General features: G+C 35.7%; 1 non-coding gene and 1 pseudogene across 1 annotated transcript; one reads left to right on the top strand and one right to left on the bottom strand.

Moving 5' to 3' along the window:
* The window catches only part of LOC101577410, a 1,978-nt pseudogene extending 1,462 nt beyond the window's left edge, over positions 1–516 (top strand).
* A 7,056-nt stretch (positions 517–7,572) lies between these two features.
* LOC111816449 lies at positions 7,573–7,679 on the bottom strand. Its single transcript, XR_002820844.1, has one exon. It is a non-coding gene; the product is annotated as a U6 spliceosomal RNA (small nuclear RNA).
* Between the last annotated feature and the right edge of the window lie 6,039 nt (positions 7,680–13,718).

The raw sequence follows: 13,718 nt of genomic DNA on the forward strand, positions 1-13,718 counted from the left end.
AAAAAAAAAAAAAGATTCAGCATCCACAAGAAGCAATTGACTGGCTCCTTGGCTTAGCTGTTAGACTTTGAATATGGAGATAATGCTGAAAAATACAAAGACTTAAGCCCTGACAATGCAAGTAAAAATGCAGAGCCATTGATCAATTTGGATGTGAACAATCCCCATTTTAAGGCCAGGGGTAATGGCTTTGGCTAACCTCCTTCAGGTTTAGTGCTATGAAGATTACCTGGTGATGTTCAAGACAATTCGCATTTTGGTTCAGGAGCACCTAACACAGAATGTAGTTGCTGAAGCAAATCAAACAAAAGAGGGTTTGCTGTTGCTTTAGACAAACATATTCTTGTCTTTGACACAGGAGATGCAGTTCTCAATGAAGCTGCTCAAATTCTGTGATTGCTGCATATAGAAGAACTCAGAGAGCTACAGACAAAAATTAATGAAACTGTAGTCACTGTTCAGGCAATTATTGCTGATCTAAAGACAGACCACAGACTGGGGAAAGTTGGAAGATGAACATGTTAAACTTCAGCCTTTCACCTGCTTAGTACAGTTGGGAGCTGTACACTTCTGGCATGTATGTGGAAATCAGATCTCACTTTGGAGGGAAGAATCCCAGAAAATTGACCATGTTCTAGAAAGTTACCACCATGGTTACTTTTTTGTTTAATAAAGTTTAAGAAAGTGGAAAAAAAATACAGCAAATCACCAGAATGATCATACTTCTCTGACAGGACTAAACCAAAAAATGAGACACAAAGGAAAGATCATTTTGAATCTGTATATGCAGAATAGTTAGGATAGATATACAGCTACTTTCACTTAATTCATTGAGAAGAAAGACGTACTAATAGTGTTTGGACAGGAGTACTCATTCTAGGAATACAGGGATGGTTCTGCTTATGCAAATTAAAAAATGAAAAATGCATAGAAAAAATCAAGGACAAAAATCACAAGATGATCTCAGTAAAAGCAAAAAAAAAATTTATAAAAATGCAACAGCCATTCTTGACTTTTACAAAAAGCTAAAGACAGGAATAGAAGCCTTTATCTCAATCTGATAAAAGGCACCTATGACAAACAATGTCCAGTACCATGAAAAATGGAGAGTTGAAAGCTTTCCCCCTAAAATCAAAAACAAGACAAAGATGTCTACTATCAACACTTCCGTTCTATATAGCTCTCCATCTATTAGCCAGAGACATTACATTGTCTTCTTTGTTTTTGGTCTGTTTTGATTTTACTGTGTTTTTTGGTTGAATTGTTTTTTAGGGAGACTGGGCATGGTGGCACATGCCTGTAATCCCAGCACTTGGGAAGCTGTACATAGGTGGATTCCTATGAGTCCAATCTAGTAGTGAGATCCTGAACACCCTTCGGGAAGCTTATTTTTTTATTTTTGGTACTGAGGACTGAACCCAGGGCTTCCAGCTTGCTAGGCAAGCATTCCACTGCGGAGCCACATCCCCTGTCCCAGTCACAGACATTAGATAAGAGAAAAAAATAAAGGGGATATGGATAAAAAAAGAAGTTAAATTATCATTATTCACAACTCAAACATCAGTAGTGTTCTTGTACACAAACAAGTAACTCAACATGAGAGAAATTAGGGAGATAATACTTCCACAATTTCATCAAAAAAAGAGAAATAATTAGGAAAAACATAAACAAGGAAATGAAAGATTGCTACAATGAAACTACCATATTGTCAAAAAGAAGACTGAAGAGGATATCAGAAAGAAAAGATTCCCACTGTTCCTGGGTAGGCAGAATGAAGTCAAAATAGTCATACTTTTAAAACTTTCATGCAGATTTAATGCAATTCAAGTCAAAATACCAATACTATTCCTTAAAAATCAAGAGAAACCAATCCTAAAATTCATATAAAACCTGAAGAGACCTAGAATAGGAAAAACAGTTCTGTGCAGTAAGGGCAAGGCAAGGATCACCACAATTCTGGGCTCCAAATTATCCTACAAAGCTATAGTGATTGAAAAAAAAAAAAAAAAGACAGACTAGTGAATGAATGCAACAGACTAGAGGATACAAAAACAACTCCAGGCACATGTATTTTACAATGGGGTCAAATACTTTTGCTGGAAGAAAGACAGTTTCTTGACCTCCACAAGAGTTTGCCAATCTGCAGCCCACCCTGTCAACCATTGCAGGAGACTTGGTGGGCCCTACGCTACTCACTCACCATCACAGGAGACTTGTATAGGTTCTGTCACATGACATCACTGTTGGGGCCTTCCCTAGCTGCAGCTTCTTGAGTCTCCACCATTGTAGAAGCCACACTGAACCCAGGTCAGCAGGAGACATAGAGGTAGGCAAAGAGTTCATGAACAAAAATTAAATCGCATGGGTAACACTTGAAAGAACTAATACTGGGACCTCCTCTTATTGAGAAGTTGTTGCACATCAAAAGAAATTATCAACAAAGTGAAAAGACAACCCACAAATTTGGAAAAATTCTTGACAAATAAGCACTCAGACAAAGATCTGCTCTCTAGACTTCATAAAGAACTAAAAATCATTAGTGTTCCAAAATTTAAAGACCCAGTCTGGAAATGGGCATCTAAGATGAACACAGAGGACAAAATTAAAGAAGTGAATAAATATATGAAAAAATGCTCCACATCACTAGCCCTCCATGAAATGCAAATTAAAACAACACTGAGATATCATCTCACTCCAGAAAGAATGGCTATCATAAGAAATCAACTAACAACAAATGTTGGAGAGGCTGCGGTGGGGGGGGGGGAGGATGAACCCTTCTCCACTGCTGGTGTGAATGTATTGGTGCAAACACTATGGAAATCAGTGTGGACATTCCTCTAAAAACTAGTACTGGAAATCCCATTCAAACCAGCTATTCCCCTACTGAAAATTTTCCTGGAGGAACTAAAAACATCATATCATAGTGATATATGTGTACCTATGTTTATAGCAGCACAATTTGTGATAGCAAAATCTTGGAAACAACCAAGATGCCCATCACCTGAGGAATAAATGAAAAAGATGTGGTATTTTTATACAATGGAGTATTACTCAGCTATAAAGAATAATAAACTTGAGTGAAATAAACCAGACCCACATGTGTAAATATCATATAGTCTCCCTAGTATAAGAACTCAAAAGAAGAAATACGAATAGAAAGGTATAACACAATTAAAAGGAAAGCAAGAACTTGTGCATTAGACAATGAAGAATGAGCAACGAAATAAGTTAGGAAACATGATAGGAGCAAAGCCATACATTTATATGTACAAAATGGCTAAGGCAATGATCCTGAGAATCTTCAGCAGGTTTTTGAAACTAGAGGTTAATTGGTAGGATTCTCTGACTAACTATATATGCTGATACCTGTGAACTAAGCAACTGCACTGAAGATAGCAATGTGTAAAAGTAGAGTCATGTTTGGAGTGCCTGTCATTCTGGTCTTCTGATTACGTGCTGCTTGTCATAACACGCCAGTTGCTGCCATGCTGTCTCTCGGGTATATGTTTGTTTAAAAAGGCAGGGGGTGATGAATGAGGGCAGGAGACAGGAAAAAGGTGTTGTGGGACTGTCCTACTACAATGCTATATATGGTTAGATTTCTAAACATCTGTATAAAAATATGCAATTGTTTATTAATATTTTAATACATTTTTTAATTTTTAAAATTTTTTCTTCATATTCTGTAGGGACCTAAAGTTTAATATATCAATACTTAATGAAAAATACCTGTTCCATGTCATCACAAAGATGTTTGATATTCAGACAGACAGTGAAATTAGCTGAACTGCCTAGGTTGTAGGGTAATAACAATAAGCTTCTCTTCTGGTGATTAACAACCTAAGTTTGCAGACCAAAAATTAGAGAAAAATGAGGGCTGAAGAACAGCAAACATTTTGGTCCTGGCCTTTCAAGGTCAGTGAAGACTCAGAACAGGGGAGAACCTGTACTGCAACATCCTGTAACTCAGTTGTGCCCCAAATTCTCTGATCAAGGAGATTATGGGGCCACAGAGGAAAGTGATCGATGATGTAGAGTGTACCTAAGGAGAGTCACATGGAGAGAAAACATTCTCTCAGGCTTTCACAGAGAGCAAATTGGTCAAGCAATGGCCATGACTCATTCACATGGCTGACATTGACAAAGGATCTACAAACTGCAGTACAGGATTTCAGGGTAAATCCTGAGGGGATTTGACTGACCTTGTCAAATATTGAAGTTGTATTTCTTGTTATATAGGTCTTGTTTTATCTTAGTTTTAACAATTCAGCAGAAAAGTACAAAAACGAAGTATAAAAAGTAAAGCCATATTAATATACTGAACTATAAAGGCTCAAGTCAACAACTTCTGACATTGCCAGTCTTACAGAAAACCCACTACTATTATGGACTACTGGACTATATTGGAATATTTTGCTGAATTCATGCACCTATAATATTAAATGACAATGGCATACCCTTCTCTGACAAAACTAAACCAAAAAGGGAACACAAATGAATGACCATTTTGTATCTGTATATTCAAAATAGTTGGATAGATATACAGCTACATTCTCTTAATTCAATAAATAGATTTATTCTAATAAAGTTTGTAAACAAGATATCATGTCTGTATCTTGTACAATGAATAGCCACTAAGACAACAATATGCATTGTATTAATTATTGAAACTGTCCTAATAATCAGATTTGAAACTGTCTCATTGCTATTTGTTTCTCAATAAAAATATTTTAAGAAAAGAAAAATAATATAAGGTTGATAAATGTCAACAAAACAGGAGAAGTCAACATAAATGACATAAAAGATTATTTGCAGTAGTAAGAGAAAATATCCCAAGAATAGGAAAAGAATATGACACACATAAGTGAGGTTTAGAAAATTCCAATTAGCCATAACCAAAATACATACACACCTAGACACATAATAATATCCAAGAAATTCACTAAAACAACAGAATAGTAAAAGCTATTATAGGCTACAAGGACCTGGTGGGCCCAGCCCCACCTCCTGACCCTCGCTGGAGCTCAGCTGAGCGTCAGTCAACCAGAAGACTGCCGCAGGGGCCTGGTCAGCCCTGCCCTGCCCCTCTCACCCTCACTGGAGCTTGGATGGGCTGAAGCTGCTCTTCCACCATCTGCTGAGCTATGGCTGCCTGTCTCACCAATAGCAGGAACTTTGTTGAGCTCTACCTTGCACCCACCCAACACTGAGAAGGCCCCGCAGAACTTCAGCCCAGCCTCATCATCATGAGATCATTTTTTGAGCTGAGGCTTGTTCCCCCAAAATGGAAGCTACACTGAACCCCAAAAAGCAGGAGCATTGGTGAGCCTACTCTGCGCTCCCACTCTCCTGAGTTTGTTGCTCACCCACAAACCACCCCCTTATCAACACTGCAGAGTCAGGGAGAACACTGGAGTTTCAAAAATTACAAAAAGAAGAAATAAAAGATAATCTCAGATCTCCAACCCACTCAAAACTGTAGGGCATGGCAGCTCTCTGAATTGGGTTAGTTTTATCCCAGCAAAAGAAGCTCTAATTTAGCCTTCCCCACCCTTGAAAGATGCTGTCACTCTTTCAGTGCTTCCCTACCCTTGTTAAGATGTAACTCCTTCATTCCTTCCCCACCCTTGTTAAGATGTTGTACCTATTTAAACAGAGACATAATAAATAACAAGGCCTGATGTGCTTCTGATGTTTAAGGATCAAGGAAGCATGTTCAGCCACTGGCAAGACATTTAAGATCTATAACTCAGAAAGGTCCAGTACGTAGCTTTATTAATAAACTCTGTTTTTGCTGATTTTCAGTCTGATGTGGAAATAATCTCATCATTTCAAAACAAGTCCAAGAGACAAGGTTATAGAAGAATTTGGAAGTCACACACCTGAAATTTCTGAAATGATAGCACCTGAAGTAAAGAAACAACTCCATAAGGGTATGAAAAAAATGCTACTAACTCATTTAAGGTATCTACTAAATGAGTTAGTAGCAGAAATAATCTCTGAGGTAAAAAAGAAAGTGACAAAAATCATGAAAAACTGCTCAATACATCTGAAGAAGATAGAGTTTAAAAGCAAAGAATAGGAAAATGGTAGAAACATGGAATGAATAATGAGGAACTAGAATGCATGAAACAGATTCGAGCAGATATTCAGGAAATTAAGAACTCCATTGAAAGCTAGCAAAACTGAAGATAGAATTTCAGACCTTGAAGATAGCATTGCAACTAGTGAATGTGAAAAGAAAGAGCTCTTCAAAATAACAAGGAACCAGGAAATAACAATAGAACAGCTGCAAGACAATGTGAAAATAAATAATATAAAACTAATAAGTATCAACGAAATAGCTGGAGTTAACACAAGTGAAATAAAGACTGCAGAGTTAGTAGCAGAAAATTTCTCAAACATGAGAAAACAATCTCACATATAGTTATGTGAGGCATATAGGACTCCAGTTACCTATAGTCAAAATAAATCTACCCCTAGACATACAATAATCAAGTCCCCAGAAATTGAGCAAAAGAACAAAATATTAAAAGCTGTAAGAGACAAGAAACAGATCACCTATAATGGAAAGCTCATCAGAATCACAGGAGATTTCTCAACACAGACCATCAAATCAAGAACTTGGAATGAGATATTTCAGGTCCTGAAAGAAAACAACTTCCAATCCAGACTGATATACCCTGCAAAACTATCTATCAAATTTAGTGGAAAGATAAGATACTTCCAGCACAAGGAACAACTGAAGAAATTAATGACCACCATACCAACCCTACAAAAAATACAGACATATTTTAGAAAGAGACAGAACTGGCCACAACTTAAAGAAAAACAGAAGAGAACCACCAAGCAGAGCAAGCAATTAAGCAAAGGGAAAAAGTAGGGCTCCCACAGTAAGAAAACAACATGACAGAGACAAGCCAACACATATTAGTTATAACCACAATGTAAATGGCCACAATTCACCCATCAAAAGAAACACACTGGGAGAGTAGATCAAGAAACAAAATCTGAAAATATGCTGCATACAAGAAACGCATTTATTTTTTCAACTTGTTTTATTTTATTCTATTTTGAACAGTAAAAACAAAAGCAAAAAAATAGCAGAAACAGAGACAGAAACAGGGCAACATACACCCATGCATATGTTACAGATTTTCAAAAAAAAACAATAGCTCATTAACAATGTTTTTTTTGTTTCTTTGTTTTTTTGTTTTTGCGGAACCAGGGATTGAACTCAGGCCCTGACACTTGCCAGGGAAGTGCTTATTCTACTGAGCCATCTCCCCAACAACAATGGTTCTTATACTGTCTATTTTTTTTTGGCGGGGGGCAGAACCGGGGATTGAACTCAGGCCCTTTTGCTTGCCAGGAAAGCACTTATTCTACTGAGCCATTTCCCCGGCCCCTATACTGTCTATTTTTATCATCAAATCTGTTGCTCAAATTAACAGAATAGTTAGGATGAATAATTGATTATTAATGTTTGCTCACAATAAACCTTAATTTTCTCTTGTCTTTTTCCTTTCTTAGTTTATTTTGCAGAGAGTCTCATAATAATTGACAAGACATAAAAATCTGGAATGCTCCATGAATTTGCATGTCATCCTTGCACAGGGGCCATGCTAATCTTCTCTGGATTATTATAATTTCAGTATACGTGCTGCCAAAGTGAGCACAAGAAACACTTTTAACTCAAAAGGAAATTAGTAGACTAAACATCAAAGGATGGAAAATAATATTCCATTGATAGGGACCAAAAAAAGGAAAAAGCAGGGGTAGGTATTGTGGTTGCTGAACATGTCAAATTCAAACCAAAACTGATTAAAAGAGATAAAGAAAGTTGTTATATATTTGTTAGGGGAAAACTACAAGAGGAAAAGAAAACAATTATAAGTATATATGCACACAATGTAGGAGCACCCAACTATATAAGACAAATTTTAACAGAAATTAAAAAAATGAGCAATAACATAATTGTACTTTAACACCATATTGACACAAATACCTAGATCAACCAAGCAAAAAAATCAGCAAAGAAATGACAGAACTGAATGAAACTTGTGAAGAAATGGACTTAGTAGAACTTTACAGAGTCAGAATACACATTTTTCTCAGCTGCATATGGACTGTCCTGCAAAATAGACCATGTACTACCACATAGAGCATGCTTAAGTAGATGCAAAGGAATCAAAATTATACCATACATGTTAACTGACAACAGTGCAATGAAACTGGAAATCATTGACAAAAGAAATTGCAAAAAATCCATAAACACATAGAAACTAAATACCCCACTGAACAATCAATGAGCCACAGAGGAAATTAAAGAAGAAATTAAACAATATTTACAATCAAACAAAAATACTGACACAACATACTGCAACCTGTGGGATGCAATGAAAGATGTCTGAAGATAAAAATTTATAGCAATCAGTTCTTACATCAGAAAAATAAAACAATACCAAATAAACACTCTTGTGTTACACTTCATGTTAGAAAACAGAAGGGCAAGTCCAGCCCAAAGCCTAAAGAATGGAGGAAATTATAAAGATCAGAGCAGAAATAAATATAATGGAGAGGAAAAAACAATACAAAGAATTAATGAGTCAAAGAGTTGATTCTTGGAAAAAATAAATTAATAAACCAATAGCCAAATTCATCAGAAAAAGGAAAGAAAAAAACTGAAATTCTTTTTTAATTTAATTTTATTTTTATTTTTAAAAGGAATACAAAATAATCATAATAAAAAATATAAAATTGTACAGAATTGCACCAAACAAAATAATACAAATTGCACAGTATTTGTTGTATTGCATAGCATTTTCTTCAAATTAGTTGTTCAGATTACCAGATATATGCATGCAAAATTGGAAAAAAGTTATAAGAAATTAAGAGAAAAAATTATGTATTAACTACTCCTTTTCATATGCCAGCAGAAATCAACAGTACAATTATCCAAGCCATCTGTTAACATACATAGATCAATTTCTCTCCACCACCTCTCCTGTCCTTCTTATTTCAGTATTTCCTTCCTTTTGAACAGATTCTTTCCCTTTTCACATTATCTATGGTACCTTTCAGATTTTATTTACTCTTTCAGGATCTTACACTAGCAAGACAATACAGTGTCTTTTGCACATGCAGTTCCGATTTATTTATTTCACTTAAAGAGTGTGTTCTTTAATTGTATCTATTTACCAATAAAAGCCTCAAATTTATCCTTTTTTATAGCTGAGTAATACTCCATTGTGTAAAAGTATATCTTCCTTACCCATTTCTAAGTTGATGGGCATTTGGGTTGTTTCTAAGATTTAGTTGTGACAAATTGCATTGCTATAACATAAATCTACTCTTGCTTCCTTAAGTGGATACATTCTGTCTTCTTCAGTCCCTGGGAGAAGGCGCAGCCATGGATTTTGATACTGTAGGAGGTGATCGGTCCTTCTCAGAGCTGTTTTTCATAATGATCAGTGGCTCACATCATAACAAGTTTACTCTTTTCAACTAACTCCCAGGAACCAACTTATATTTGGCTTAGTCAACAGCTACTCCTCTTTCTTTCTCTGGGTACCTCTGGAAGGGTAGAGTTTGCACCCCTCAGTCACATAAGGACACTGTCACATCGAGAAATCCACATCTCTCAATGACACCAAGAGCCCAGCAACTCTGAAAAAATTCAAACTCTTGCAATAAGGAATGAAAAGGGGAAGTCACTACAGACCCTATAGTAATTCAGAAGATCAGGAGTACCTATTTCCAAAATCTTTACTCTCACCGGATGGAAAACACAGAAGAAATGAACAGATTCCTAGATAGACATGAATTTCCAAAGCTGAATCAAAAAGATACAAAAATTCTGAATAACCCAATATCAGTGAATGAGATTTAAAATGTAATAATAATAATAAAAACTACCAACAAAGAAAAGCCCAGGTCCTAGTGGATTCACACTTGAATTCTATAAGAAATTTAGAGAGGACCTAATGCCAATCTTCTCAAACTTTTCAATGAAATTGAAAGGGAAGCAGCTCTCCCAACCTCGTCCCTGGAGGTAATTATTACTTTGATAAGAAAACTAGAGAAAGAGCCAAACAAAAAACAGAACTACAGGTCAATCTCCCTAATGAACATAGACACAAAAATCCTCAATAAAAGACTAGCAAACAGAAAATAGCAGATCATCAAGAAAATTACACATATGACCAAGTGAAATTCATTCCAAGAATGCAGGGATGGTTCAGTACATACAAATCCACAAATGGAATACACCACATCAAAAGAGTCAAAGGAAAAAACACATCACCATCTCAATAGATGCAGAAAAAGCTTTTGGAAAAGTCCAACACTCATTCATGATAAAAAAAAAAAAAAGCCTATAGAAAATCGGAATAGATGGTCTTTACCTCATTCTGATAAAATCCATCTATGACAAACCAACAGCCAACATCATAATAAATGGACAAAAACTGAAAGTCTTCATTTTAAAATCAGGCACAAGATGAGAATGCCCACTGTGACCACTCCTATTAAACACAGTTCTGGAAACATTAGCCAGAGCAATTAGACAAGAGAAAGAAATAAAAGGAATAATGATTGGAAAGGAAGTAGAAGAAATTATCATTATTTGAAGATGACATGATACTCTACATAGAACAGCCCAAAAACTCCACCAAGAGACTTGTAGATGTAATAATCAAATTCAGTAACATAGCAGAATACAAAACTAATACTAAAAGTCAATAGTATTTCTTTACAAAAACAATGAACCCTTCAAGAAAGAAATTAGGGAAACCATGCCTTTCACAATGAAATCCAAAAAATGAAATATTTAGGAAGCAATCTCACAAAGGTAGTAAAAGATTCATAGAAAGAAAATTATGGTACTCTTCAAAAAAAGATGAAAGGATTTCAGAAAATAGAAAGATAGTCCTTACTCCTGGATAGGAAGTACCAACATTGTGAAAATCGTGATACTCTCAAAATTGTTATACAGATTCCATGCAATCCCGATTAAAATACCATCAATATACTTCAGTGATATGAAACAAAAGCCTGCTGTCCCAAGGGAGAAAAGAGCAAGGAACAGGGTCCATGGATGAATGCTATCTTCCCTTGTAATTCTGCAAGCTGGGATACAAGGTTACTGCAAGCTGTAGATGGCAGCACGTTCCGGGAGCCGACCTCTCCTTGTACTGTCACCTGAGATGTTACTTACTAGTCTTGTGCAAAATTAGGGTTTGATGAATGCCAGAAGGTAAAATAGTAGTTTTCACAAAACTTAATTATGTACATTCCTTAGCTTTGTTTTAGCCCTCGATAAATGTGAGAAGTTTTAGTAGCTCAAGACAGAGTGAGACAAACTTCATTAGTCCTCCATAGCTATATTAATCTAGTCTTCTCATCATTTCTTTTGGATCCAGCTGAACAAATATAATATACCTCTTAGATCTAGGAAACACATTTCTAAAACTTATCTGGATCCAGAAGCAACCCTGGGCAACAAAGGAAAGGAAGGAGGCATCACATCCCCTGACTTGAAATCATACCATAAGGTACTACAATAAAATCAGCATCGTACTGGAAAAAAATAGACCTGAGGACCATGGAACAGATTAGAAGATGCAGACACAACTACAAACACACTCAGCCATCTTATCTTTGACAAAAGGGCCAAACATGTCCAGGTGAAGAAAGATAACCTCTTTAATAAATGGTGCTGGACGTTGGCCAAGCAATGGCCGTGACTCATCCACATGGCTGACACTAACAAAGGTTCTACAATCTGAGGTGCAGGATCTCAGGATAAATCCTGAGGGGATTTCACTGACCTTATCAGACCCAAAAGCTACAACTCTTGTTGCATAGGTCTTGCTTTATCTTGGTCTTAACCATCCAACAGAAAAGTATAAAAACAAAGTATAAGAAGTAAAGCTATGGTGTTAGGTTGAGCTGTAGGGGACTCAATTTCTGACATTGCCAGTGAAGTGAAAGACCCAATACTATTATGAACCTCTGAAGTCTTTTGGAATATTTTGTTGAGTTTACACACCTAGAATATTTAAATGATGGAACTTAACAAAAAAAAGGGGATACAGATGAATGTCCATTTTGTATCTGTGTATTCAAAGTGGTTAAGATAGATATATAGTTACATTCTCTTAATGAATAGAGGATTTATTCTAATGGTGTTTGTAAATAGGATATCAAGTCCACATCTTGTACAGCAATTAACCACTAGGAAGAATGTATGCAATGTGTTAATTACTGAAACTCTCCTAACAATTTGGTTTGAAACTGTCTCATTGCTATTTGTTTCTCAATAAAATTATGGAAAAATAAAAAAAATGGTGCTGGAAAAACTGGCTTTTCACATGCTGAAGACAATAATTAGAACCATGTCTATTCTAAAGTCAAAATGGATTAAAGATTTAAACATCAAAACAGAAACATTAAATCTATTTTAGGAGAAGGTAGATAAAAATCTTGAAGACATAAGGGTAGGCAAAGATTTCATGAACAAAAAACAAACTGCAAGAGACATACCTCATAAAATCAACTGGGATCTCATCATTTGAAAGCTTTCTGTATGTTAAAAGAAATCACCAACAGAGTAAAAAGGAAACCCACAAATTGGAAATAAATTTTAGCCAACTGTCCTTCAGACAAAGGACTTCTATCTCAAACATATGAAGAATTTGAAAACATAAGGCCCCCTAAATTCAAAGACACAATTCAAAAATGGATATCAGAGTGAATACACACTTCTCAAAGAAATAAATACAAAGAGCAAATAAATATATCAAAAAATGTCCAGTATCATTGGTCATTTGAGAAAAGCAAATTAAAACCACTGAGATGCCATTGCCATCTCACCCCAGAAAGACTGGTTATCATCAGAAGTCAACCAATAACAAATGATGTGAGGTTAGGGGAAAAGGAACCCTTCTCCACTGTTGGTAGGAGTGTAGACTGGTACAATCATTGTAGAAATCAGTATGGAAATTCCTCAAAAAGCTAGGATGCGAGGTCCCATTCAACTCAGCTATTCCCTGGGTATTTTTTCAAAAGAACTTAAAACATCATATCAGAGCAATATATGTGCACCCAAATTATAGCAGTACAATTTGTTATAGCTAAATCTTTGAAACAGTCTAAATACCCACCAACTGAGGAATGGACTAAAAAGATGTGGTATTTCACACTTTTAAAAGTATCACTCACATATAAAAAAAGATAAGCTCAAGGCTTTTATAGGTAAATAAATGCAGATAGAGACCATACTCACAAGTGAAATACGTCAGACCCATATTTGCAAATATGATATTAACTCGCTTGTTTAAGAACCTGAAAGAGTAAATAAAATCTAAAAGGTACAATAGAGGGCTGGGGAGATGGCTCAGTGGAATAAGCGCTTCCCTGGCAAGCACAGGGGCCTGAGTTCAATCCCCAGTTCTGCCAAAAATAAATAAATAATACAATAGATACAGTGAAAAGGAAAGAATCTGTTCAAAGGGAAGGAACAACTTCGATGAAGAAAAGGGGAAAAGAAAGAAGGAAGGGAAAAAGATATATTTCTGTATATATACAGGATAGCTTGGATAATTGTACTGCTGATTTCTGCTAGTCTATTGAAAGAAGTCAATGCTTAATTTTTTTTCTTGTCCTTTTTAATTTCTGATAACTTTTTTAACGAATTTTATATGCTTATATGTGAT

Source organism: Octodon degus, unplaced genomic scaffold (assembly GCF_000260255.1).
Source record: "Octodon degus isolate 3935 unplaced genomic scaffold, OctDeg1.0 scaffold00032, whole genome shotgun sequence".
NCBI lineage: Eukaryota > Metazoa > Chordata > Mammalia > Rodentia > Octodontidae > Octodon > Octodon degus.